At 40.7% G+C, this 10,912-nt stretch overlaps 1 protein-coding gene across 3 annotated transcripts in view; it reads right to left on the reverse strand.

Annotated features, from left to right (window-relative positions):
* The window catches only part of zfhx3b (zinc finger homeobox 3b), a 452,523-nt gene extending 442,341 nt beyond the window's left edge, over positions 1–10,182 (reverse strand). For 2 of the 3 annotated variants that reach the window (XM_063067110.1, XM_063067111.1), the window contains exon 1: positions 9,972–10,182. The gene's annotated coding sequence lies outside the window, so the exon portion shown is untranslated. Of the gene's footprint in view, positions 1–7,845; positions 7,922–9,971 lie in introns of those variants that run through there. The other variant, XM_063067112.1, reaches the window with a different exon arrangement.
* Positions 10,183–10,912: the final 730 nt, after the last annotated feature.

Raw genomic sequence — 10,912 nt, forward strand, 5'->3', positions numbered from 1 at the left:
AAGTTAGTGGTAACAGAACTCAGTAATACACCCCAGTTTGCCCATTCACCAGTCAGGAACTGTCATAACCTACAAGCAAATAAAATATAAAAACAGAAAATGATGATAGTATTCAGCAGATCAAGTAACATCTACTGAGTGTTCATGTTTCAGATGATGACCTTTGTCAAGCTGGCTGTTCAATCTCTATTTTATTTTACAACATACAAGTGATCAGAGCACATTGGAGGAATCCTCTGGCCGGCCACACTTGGGACTCAAAGAAAGTAAAAAGGAAAATGCAATTGCACTTAAGAGAAGTGTAAATTTACGAACTAGCTCTCTTGGCATTTTAACCCACTTCTTCAAAGCAAAAAAGGAAAGAAAATACCTTAACCTCTGAGCAGAAGCATCAGCAGTGTTCAATGAGGAAGATGACCATTGCTTGGACACAACTGGCTACTCTGCAGCTTGATATTAATATGTACGTGTGTCTTGTGAAATCCTATAGAACGCCCTGGGCTTCTTCCTTTCATAAGGAAAATCTAAACGCCACACAGTCTTATTCTTAAATACGGATCCCAGGACCTCACCACATTGTTATTCCCAAGTGTAAAGTTCCCAAAACATCACGAGCTTCTGATCATTCTCCTCTGCCTTTTCTCACACCCACATGGACAGTCTGAAGCTTTTTTAATCTACTTCCCAAAATATTGTGAATTGAGGCCTTTCAGGTAAAACGACAACACTTGGAAACACAGCCAACCAATAAAAGTCAGTTTAGTAGCAATCAAACCACAACTTAAAGTTATACCCTGGGATAACAGAGTGCAAAGATTTTTAAAATATGTGAACAAACACCATTCAGGAATAGTCACAGGGTGTGGGAGTAACGAACCCTTCTCGTATCTGAGGTACAAATATGCTCAGCTCACTAACTTGGCAGCATAACAATAGCTTAATGTAATTAAACCAGCTAGCAGTTGTTAGCATTTGCATATAAATGCATGCACAAATCACTGTAAAACAAGCCACAGCAAGTCACTCTATTAGCATACGCAAATGCACCCCGCACAGCCCTGTAGGTAGGTCACAGCATCACTCAGTTGGAGTGAGTGAGCCGACAGCTTCATGCAGGGTCAAAGCTCCATCTGTCAGGAACTTGAAACACAAATATTAATGTTCTACCTGGATACTGGCGCCGGCCATGATTGGCTCTTACACAGAATGAGAAAGAGCATTTTTTTAAAACTCTAAAGGAAGCAATATCATGCTTGAAATAAACGCAGGCAAACCCAGACTATAATGGCTAATCCAGCTGTATAGGTTGTTTGTAACTATATTCCTGTTTCAACTTTTAAAAAGAGAAACAGCATTCCAATAAAATAATAGCAGCATGAGGCTATATTAATGATAACTTAAACTTGTATCAGTGTTTTCAGACACTAATTGACCTCTTTCAAAGGCAGACTAGTTTGATGGTTTATTCATGCCTACTTCTCACCTAAAGGAAGATTAAATTAATCTTTATTTTGCATTGCGAGGTTCTGCAAAATGCCCCTCAAAAACTGAACTAAAATTGACATTAAGAGATTAATCACAACTGTAACTAAGGGCTACAAATTAATTTAGCAAAGCACATTCTTCTCAATAAGGTTCCTTGAAAGAGGCCTGGGGAAAGTAGCAGCTGAGTACACCAATTTCAATTAAATGCAGCCTGCATCCATAATTTTCCCAAACAGCTAGTTTCCTATCTTGTGTGAAAACCAGTAAGAGAAGCACAGAAAAGGGAATTTACCTTTGCCTTCAGATGAAATTGATGAAGAAGACTCCTGACCTACCAGCTGATCACCAAACAGGAATCACAAAAATCTCTGAACAGGCTAGCAGCCTATTCTATGAACAACTGGTTCATTCTATTAGTATGGATATAAATTGAAGTAGAGCTGAAAATATCTATTGCACATTTGGAATTATATACAGTATTCGACAATGATATTTCTTCCATCTATCAACGTGCAACTACTTGTATAGTATTCTCCATTTGATCTATTCTCTCATAAGTAAAATCTGTTTCTGTTCATTCTAACTAGTTATTTTCTACTGAAGCTGTTTATCAAATCACTTTCTTTTTAAAAATTTTATCCCAAGTTCATTTTCTCCAAAGGACATCAATTCAGAACGAATCCACCAACAAAAATCCCACCATATTAATTCCTCCCTTCTTCACAGTGCAACTTAATACAAACAGAGGAATAAAAATTAGTCACAACCTCATCTATACAGATAACATAAGTACTCACAAGATGTACAACTCCATTAAGTCCCCAAAGGAATTCACTCTATTGCCACCCAGCCAACAAATGCATGCACAAGGAAGGCTCGGTAAGTAGAACATTCACGCATAAGAATCCACTATAAATGTAAAAGATAACAAACTGCAAGCAGTAGCTGCATGGCCAAAACTACAATGCACACACTAACAAACATGCAGGCATTGGAAGAGAGAGGCAGGCAGTTCTGGTGCAAAATTCACCAACTCCACTTGAAGCAAGAAGTTTCAACCCAGAGTGGCAAGATCCAGCTAATCAAAATTAAACTAGAAATCCAGAGAACTCAACTAGTTATTTCTAAGTCACAAAGCACACAAGTATGCAATGCAGTTTTATTTCGGGATGCCAAACACGAGAAAATCTGCAGATGCTGGAAATCCAAAGCAACACACTCAAAATGCTGGAGGAACTCAGCAAGCCAGGCAGCATTTATGGGAAAAACAGCTGACGTTTCTGGCTGAGACCCTTCACCAGGACTGGAGAAGGGCCTCGGCCTGAAACGCGAACTGCTTATTCTTTCCCACAGACGCTGCCTGGCCTGCTGAGTTCCTCCCACGTGTGCTTACTTCAGGCTGAGTTGTGTCTTCAAATCACACTCTCTTCATGAAGCTGCAAATCACGGTTAGCTTGTTAATTTAACTGTGATGGACCACAGATTGAATGAAGGAAAACCAAGAAAATAAAGAAGAGAAAAAGAGCAAAAAATTTCCAAGAGCTAAATGTATCACTATTTCATATCACAATACCTTCATAGACTTCAAAACTTAAGGAAAACAACTTTTAGTGGTTGAAACGGGATAATATGAACCAAGGCAACATTTCAAGTGTTATAGGTGCTCAAGTGCACAGTGCTATGACAGTTAATTTCTTGATTATTTTCACATCATAATCATTTCAAGCCAGACAGTAGATCAAATAATATTGTCTGTGGTCATTGCAAAGATGGACAGATTCTGATGATGGCTTCTTTTACTGTACTACAGTACATGCATATTAAAATTGTTTTAATAGTTAACGGGCATTCAAAGAGATTTGCATTGCGAGCAGCATCCAGGTATTTACACTGCTACCCTTATTACTTTTGTTGCAGAATTTTTAAAATAAATCCCGAAGTCTATTAAGAGTCTATCAACCTACTAACCAGAACAGATCATCTGGATCCCTGCAAACTCAATTAAAGCAGTGCTACTACAAAGAAACTGTTAGAGAGGAGCTAAAAATCAGCATTAACAGTTCATCATAATCTTTCCAGCAATTAAGAATACAAATTGAAATTGGCACTTAAAACAACACCAGTGGTTTGTGACTATGGATTTCAATTCACAGTATGTCACTGTTAATTTGCAACAGTGCTGGAAATATCACAGTGGCATATGCCTGTCCACTTCAAGCACTCGTATTTTAGTTACTAGTACTTTTTAAATTTATTTTATTAATCAAAGTACAATGGAAGATTCGAGTTCCACTGCTACACCTTTCACTCTTGTTTCTTCTCCTTTGTTCTTCTGCTCCACTATCTCTAGAATCCTCACTGCACAACTCTTCCCATAAGACCGCAACAGGTTGTGGCAGAAGGTGCTACCAATATTAGGGACCAAAAGACAGGCAAGAACAGATTAGTATTGGGGTTTATCTCCCTGTCAAATGAACCTCTATTTCGTGTTTCCCCAAAATAAGGCTACTGTCCATCTTAACCGACAATGTGTTGGGCTAACATGTGATCCCTTAATTGTGCCATTTTCTCTTTTAGCCCATTCAAGAAAAGGAGGGTACCTGTCTGTGCCATCTTTCATACAAGGATCTTGAATGGATGATTATGCCAGAGTTCAAAGTCGGCATTTGAAGCTAAGGGAAGTGAGAATATGATAAGGAAGCATAATCAAAGTGGAAAGAGAGGAAAAAAAATTGGAGCCTATAAAGATGCTGCAAACTGGTCATGTGAATACTACAGCCATAATAAATGCTAGAGAGAGAGAGAAAAAAATAGAAATGCAGACACAGGCCAGTCTGAAACTACATAGGCCCTTTTAGACTGTGATGAACATTTCTGCACCAATGTGAAAGCAAGTACAGACTTGAGTGTTTACTGGGGAGAAAAACTGAATTCTGGGAAAGTTGATTTTTTCATTCCCTGAGGCGTTTCACAGTATCTATAACTAAACTAATATTTCAGTCATTTTTGTGGCTATTAAGCAGAAACCTGTGTGGAGATTATAAACACCATGAAAAAAAAGATACCCATGCGGAGAAACATTTTACCCAATTCCTCCAATCCCCCATAAGTCTCATTCTTAGAAAACTATTACATCAACTACAAGATTGGTTTTGCAGACAAAAATGAACACTATCCCTAAAGTGTCAGGTATTTTTCTAGTCTTTACATGGTAGTTATATTTTTAAATGCAAAGCTGGCTGAAAATAAGCATTGTCTAAACTGGCTTCAGTTCTCTTCCAACGCTAAGTATGTTTTAGGTGTATGTGCAGAGCTCAAAACCTGTTTAGCATAGTTTTGTCCCTCATACCAGCTCAGTTAGTCAAATGTTGGGTATCCTAGCAGGAAGTCTACACCAGGCAGATGTAAGCTATGCTCAAACTAAAGGCTGCTTCAGCCTATGTTTGTTCCCACCATTCCTGACTTTCCCCACACATTTTAAGCAAAAATGGACTGCAGACAAGGCTTTAGTAATTTCAGTTCTTTATTTTCCACTGTTTAGTTTCTGTTCAGCTCTTTAGTAACTGACATGGAGAAGAGGTAATGAGTGACTTCACTCATCAACAAAGGATTAGTACTACGCAGTTTACCTTATTCCCAGCTGCAGACTATGTATCATAATGTTAAACTCTCTCCACTGATTCAGTCTGACAATATATCCATTAGTTATTTATTGGATTGTCATATCCCCTTTCACAGAATAGAAACCAAAAATATTTTTTCTATTTACAAGTGTGAATACATTGTTTTTTTAGGAGAATTTAGATTTGATAAATGGGAGGGAAGACTAAACACAGAACATAATTCCATGTCCCCTACAGCAATGACCACAGCTACTATACCAAACACAATTATTGTAGTCGGCTTCAAAGCTTATGCAAATTTACACAAACATACATAATGTGCCAGCGTGCATTTCATTCAAAGCCCCATGTTAAACAATGTTCAAGCGAAGGTTAATCTGAATCATTCTGCCTTGCTGCTCAAATCGGCTTGCCGTGCAAAGCCTGACATCTACAGTTCTGTCTGGCATCGTCAAGGGCTGCATCATTTCCCACAGAGCCATTCAGCAAGCTTTCTCTTTACAGCGCAGGTACCTGAAAGCATGCACGGCCCTTTATTCCTGGCTTCTGTGGTATATTTTAGCTCTCTCATCAGTCAATCAGCCAGCCAACCAGCAAACAGAGGATAGCTTGCTACTTGGACGCTTGTCCAGGTTGAATTGGATTTGGCCAAGGAAGTACAAATAATCTACAATTCTGATTAATTGAGGAGCTGCTTCTACTTACTACAATATTAATTTTCACTACATACAAGTCAAAAGTTTAGACCCATTTTCTCAAAAGTTGGGATAAATTATCACATTGATTTTGCCGTGCTTAGTAAATTTAAAGCACATTTTCATAACACAGCAAAAATGATTAAATATATTAAACAGGAACACATTTTTTTGCATTTATCTTCACTAAGCAAATTAAAACCTTCAACTTACTGTATTTCCTAATGAAATACAACAATATGAAAGGTGCAGCCAATTTAAAATACTTCTAAAACAGCAAATGCACAAATACCACATTTGCAATATCATGAAAGCCACAGGCCACGTTGCAAATGATTTTGTTACAACGCTTAACATTTACTGTAAACAATGTACAGATAAGTTCCAATCGCTCCCAATTGATATAAAAATAGATTTTGCCAAAAAAATACAAACTGCTTCCACAAACATTTAATACTGACAGTTGTTGCACAGGTATACACATCACAAAGCATTCCATCAATGATCCACTTAAATCTGTTTTCGCTTGGTGCCCTTCTCTGTTTAGGTGGGAGAAGGCATCAAGCAAATAGTGACTAGCTCAGCTCTGTCTAAAGACAAGACAGCCTCTGAAGGCGTTAGGGATAGCATTGGTTTCTGACAACACTATGTTTTTCAAATACCAAATAGCAAGGAGCCCCTCCCCACACACGCGTGCATACACGTATTCACACACACAATTCTTGCCAATTTAAAATTACCAACAATTCACTGATAAACACTATTGTTCGCAATGAATGTGGACAATAAACTCCTTTACTATTTTATCCAACGTTGGGAACGATGAAAGCCCCACCGTGAGCGGCTTCAATTATTATCTAAAGGCATAAATTAGTAGAATAAAATGGTTACATCTCGGTATGGACAATGTAAGTCAATCGATGGAAAAAAAAGGAAGCCAAAACATTTCCACTCTTTTCCCAGTAGCTGACCCACTGAGGTTGCCCACACATTTGCAAGTGAATTGCCCGACTGTGGATGAGTTTACGGGTTTAAAGGCACCAGCTTTGATGCATAAAAAGAGATCTGAAGATGAATTAACATATAACAATACATACACTGAATAGCCACTGATCTAATCGGCCAGTGCATACCCTAACACTAAATCACAGTCTTCCGAGACACCTAAATGACAAATGGAAACTATCAAGCTTGGCGGGGGGGGGGTGCTGGTGAGGGGGATGGTGGTGCAAACAAACTCCGCTCACTTAAAATTCGTCAATCATTTGTGTGTATTAAAATGAATATAATTTGTCTTAACGTCATGTGTCAACATAACTACAAAACACCATACCCTAATGAAGCGGCATTTATAGTAACTTGTAGTCTTTAATTTTTAATGTCACTTACTTTCAGGTTACACAATCCAAGAAAAAAAAACGGAATATGGACGGGAATGCGTAATTTAATTTACGCTTCTGCGTTGTTTATTAAAAAAGACTAACTGCATACATTTCCATTCCATTTCTTATCATGTAAATGGATATACTGTACGGATCACTTACATTGGCTTGGAGATGCTTGTGAACAAACTGCACTTAAGAACCATTTCAGTCCACTCTCTAAATATTGTAGCTCCAATTAAAAACGCATCAAAAATAATTCTACCGTTCTGTATTGTCTGAGCCGACGACTCTCATTCTGGGACCTTCACTTTAAGAATTACAGGGTTAGGTACACGCACCAAACAGTGCTGATTTAAAAATAGGTCTGGCAAGGTATCTGCAACAGACCGAAATGCGGACGTGTGTGAAGAAGCAGCAACAAAAAAAAATGTACCGCAATTAAAGTACAACATTACAGTTTGGAAAATATAAATAAATAATTGCTCATCATTACCCTGACACCTCCCCTCTATGACCCCCACCCCCTCCCTTCCTCCACCTCCCCTCCCCGTCGTTAGCTGGAAGGACTGGTCGAGTGCGCAGCAGCTCGCTGTGAAATCGCATCCCCGGCGCTGATCGCAGTTCCCGAGCGCTCCCTTAGTGTCTGCGGGCCAGCACCTGACGGCGGCGGCAGGAGGCCGTCGTGATCGCCTCCTGACCCCGCACGGCGCATCCTCGCTCTCCCCTTCGCCGCCATGCGCGCACCTCTCGCCCGCCAGCGAACTCGGGCTGACCCGGCCAGGAGGGGAGGGGAAAGGGGAGGTGGGGTGTAGGGGTGGTCGGACTGGGAGGGGGGGGAGGAAGGGAGGTCAAATCTGCCCCAATCACCACGCAAATCGTCCCCATCCATTCAAATATTACAAAACAAAATACGATAGGGAATCCGATCTTTGGAGCAGCTACATGTTTTACTCTCGCATCGAAAATTTGATGTGTGTTTATACAATATATAAAATAAATACAACTTGCAAGGGAAACTCGTCGGATCTTACTATTCAATAAACTTTGCGTTCCCCATTGATTTCTGTATACAAAAGTAATAAAAAACGTCTTCGATCCGGTATCAGATGAACTGAAATGGTGTGTTTGCTGTACAAATGATATCAATGACTGATGTGTCCTCGTTCCCCATTGAGTCTCGATTATCTGCCCATCTCATTCCCACATCTCCCCTCCACTTCACTCCTGCTCTCATACTACTCGGCTCGTTTTATTTTTATTTCTCTCTCTCTGCTCCCCCTCCGTCTCCTCGTCGAGTCCATCACCTTGTGCCTTTTTATTGGTGTTGCCCCCCGACCCTTTCCTCCCCTGATTAAATCTGCCCGATGTCCCAGTCTCCCTGATGGGAGTCGATCCCATCCTTTGATTTCTCTGCGTTATCTCGTCCCAATTTGGGCTCCCTGCTCCTTGCGCCCTGCGTTGCTCCTTTATCCTCCCGGCTCTGCCAACAATACAGCATCTCACTGGCTCGCTTTCCCCTTCATTCTCCCCAATTTTCTTCTCCATTTCGTCTGTCGCCCTTTGCCCTTTTTTCCCTTCCTTTCATCTCGCCGTTCTCTCCCTCCCTCTCTCTCTCTGTCTTCTCATCTGCAGCTTCCAGTCCCCATTCTTCCTCTCTGATCTCTCTATTTTTTCGCCCATTCGCCCCATTTCGCCACTTCTCCCGGTCTGATCTTATCTCCGTCACTCACTGCGAGAGGTGCCCTTTTTTTTCTCTCTTTCATTCGCTCTATCTCTCTCCTTCCTTCCCTCCCTCCCTCTCCCTATCTTCCTCCGGGATTTCTCTTCCGATCTGAGTGCAGCTCGCTGACTCCCCGGCTCTTTTTAAACACATTCTCCAAAACCGATCGATCACATGTGACTGAGAATCCGAAAATAAAGTCAACACGGGATCAAGGCTTTCCTACACACCGCTCCCTCCACCCACACCCCTCCCTCAACATCCCAGGAACTGAGAAAGAATGAAAACAAAATCCCGAAAAAGAATTATATAAAAAATAGAGAGAGAGAGAGAGAAACAGGAATAAAAAAAATCTTAACCCCGCCGGCTCGCGATCCCAGGACTCAAGGAGGAGGGAGGAAAACAAAATGAAGAAACTTGGAAATCCAACCTCTTTTAGCCTACTGCATCCCAAGTAACACAGCCAGAGGCAGAGAGAGACCAAACGGCACGGAGAAAGAAAGCCGAACCCGGCCACAGCAACCAAGCGAAATTCCCCCTCGCTTCCCTTCCCCTCGGAGAAAGACGGAACCCTTACACCGAGCTCCAGGCTTCATCTCCCGGCTACGACCCCGAGCAGCTGGCGGCACTTCCAACCCTCACTCTCGCGCTCGCATCGTGGCGTATCCACCAGCCCAGCTCTCATCCACTCAATCCCAACCAAATAGATATGTATTTACTTCAACAGACCGCTCGCAAGCCCAAACATTGCGTTAAAACAATGCTCATAGTGGGGTCGGGACTCTGTTGACGGCTGGTCAAGATCAGGTTGGTGCGGATGTAAACATGCAGGTAAAATAATAATAAAACTTCAGTATTCAAAGTTCTGCTCGGATGCGATTGTATTTTGTCATTGACCATTTGCAAATAATTAAAAAAGAAAGTGCAAAGGGGGGGGAGAAAAAGCTAAATGCTGGCGGAGGGAGAGAGAGAGATAGAGAGGGGCGCTGGCGATTTACTATAATTAACACATCCACAAAGAAGAAAAGCAAAGTGGCAAGAGGAAAAAAAAGTTGAAACTTACGATTTTCCACCGTCTGCTGTCTGTAAAAAGGGAATGGTGTAATCCTGATCAGCTCGTAAAGATCCCATACAAAGAGTCCTCAGGGCCGGCGACACTCGCATTAGGACAGGCAGGACATTCCTAGAGCAAAAATTTCAGCGATCGCGGTGGAAAAGAGGGCGAAACTCGCAATGAAAAAAGTCGATGGATCTTTATTCTGCTAATTAGTTTCCGTGCAAAAATGGCTGTGATTAATTCAGTGCGCATGTGCTTCATTACGAAGGCACGACGGGAAGGGCTAATTAGCGACCTCGGATCAATATTCAAGTGACGCTTTTCGGAGTCAGCCACAAAGTCAGGAATATAGAGATATATATTTATAAAATGAAAAAATACTGACTGGTACACAAATGCAAGCGAGAGGGGGAGGGAATAAAGAATCTACTGTATATGTATAATAATAAGGCGATCTGCTTAAAAAACCAGCCCCTCTGCATAGATTCATTAATTCTATTCCTGATTAACAGCAGTCTCTGCTATCTCTTCCCAAGACGTCGTAGCTTTTTTTTACCCCTGCTAGCATTAAGCGATCGCTTTGTGGACAGATGATCTTTAATTTCTAATCCCCTATAATGTATTGTTTTAATTGTATTATCTGCAAAACAATAACAGCACGCGAACACTCTTGGAAGATTATAATTTTAGGGTTTTTTTTCCACAGCGAAATAATGATATTTTGGGGAGTTTTAGCGGAAAATCCTACAATTCAATATGATGGAATTCATGTATTTTTGACAGTTAATGAATTTCACAGAAATAAGTTAATTTAACTGTTTTTAAAGGAAGTTATATGAATTCCAGAGTGTTTATTGAACTCACTTTCCTTAAAATTCCTAGAAGTTTACGTTTGAATTGATTGAATTGAGAAACACACTTACGAAACTTGCGTTCGGCTAGGTAAA

The sequence above is a fragment of the Mobula hypostoma genome, chromosome 14 (assembly GCF_963921235.1).
Source record: "Mobula hypostoma chromosome 14, sMobHyp1.1, whole genome shotgun sequence".
Taxonomy (NCBI): domain Eukaryota; kingdom Metazoa; phylum Chordata; class Chondrichthyes; order Myliobatiformes; family Myliobatidae; genus Mobula; species Mobula hypostoma.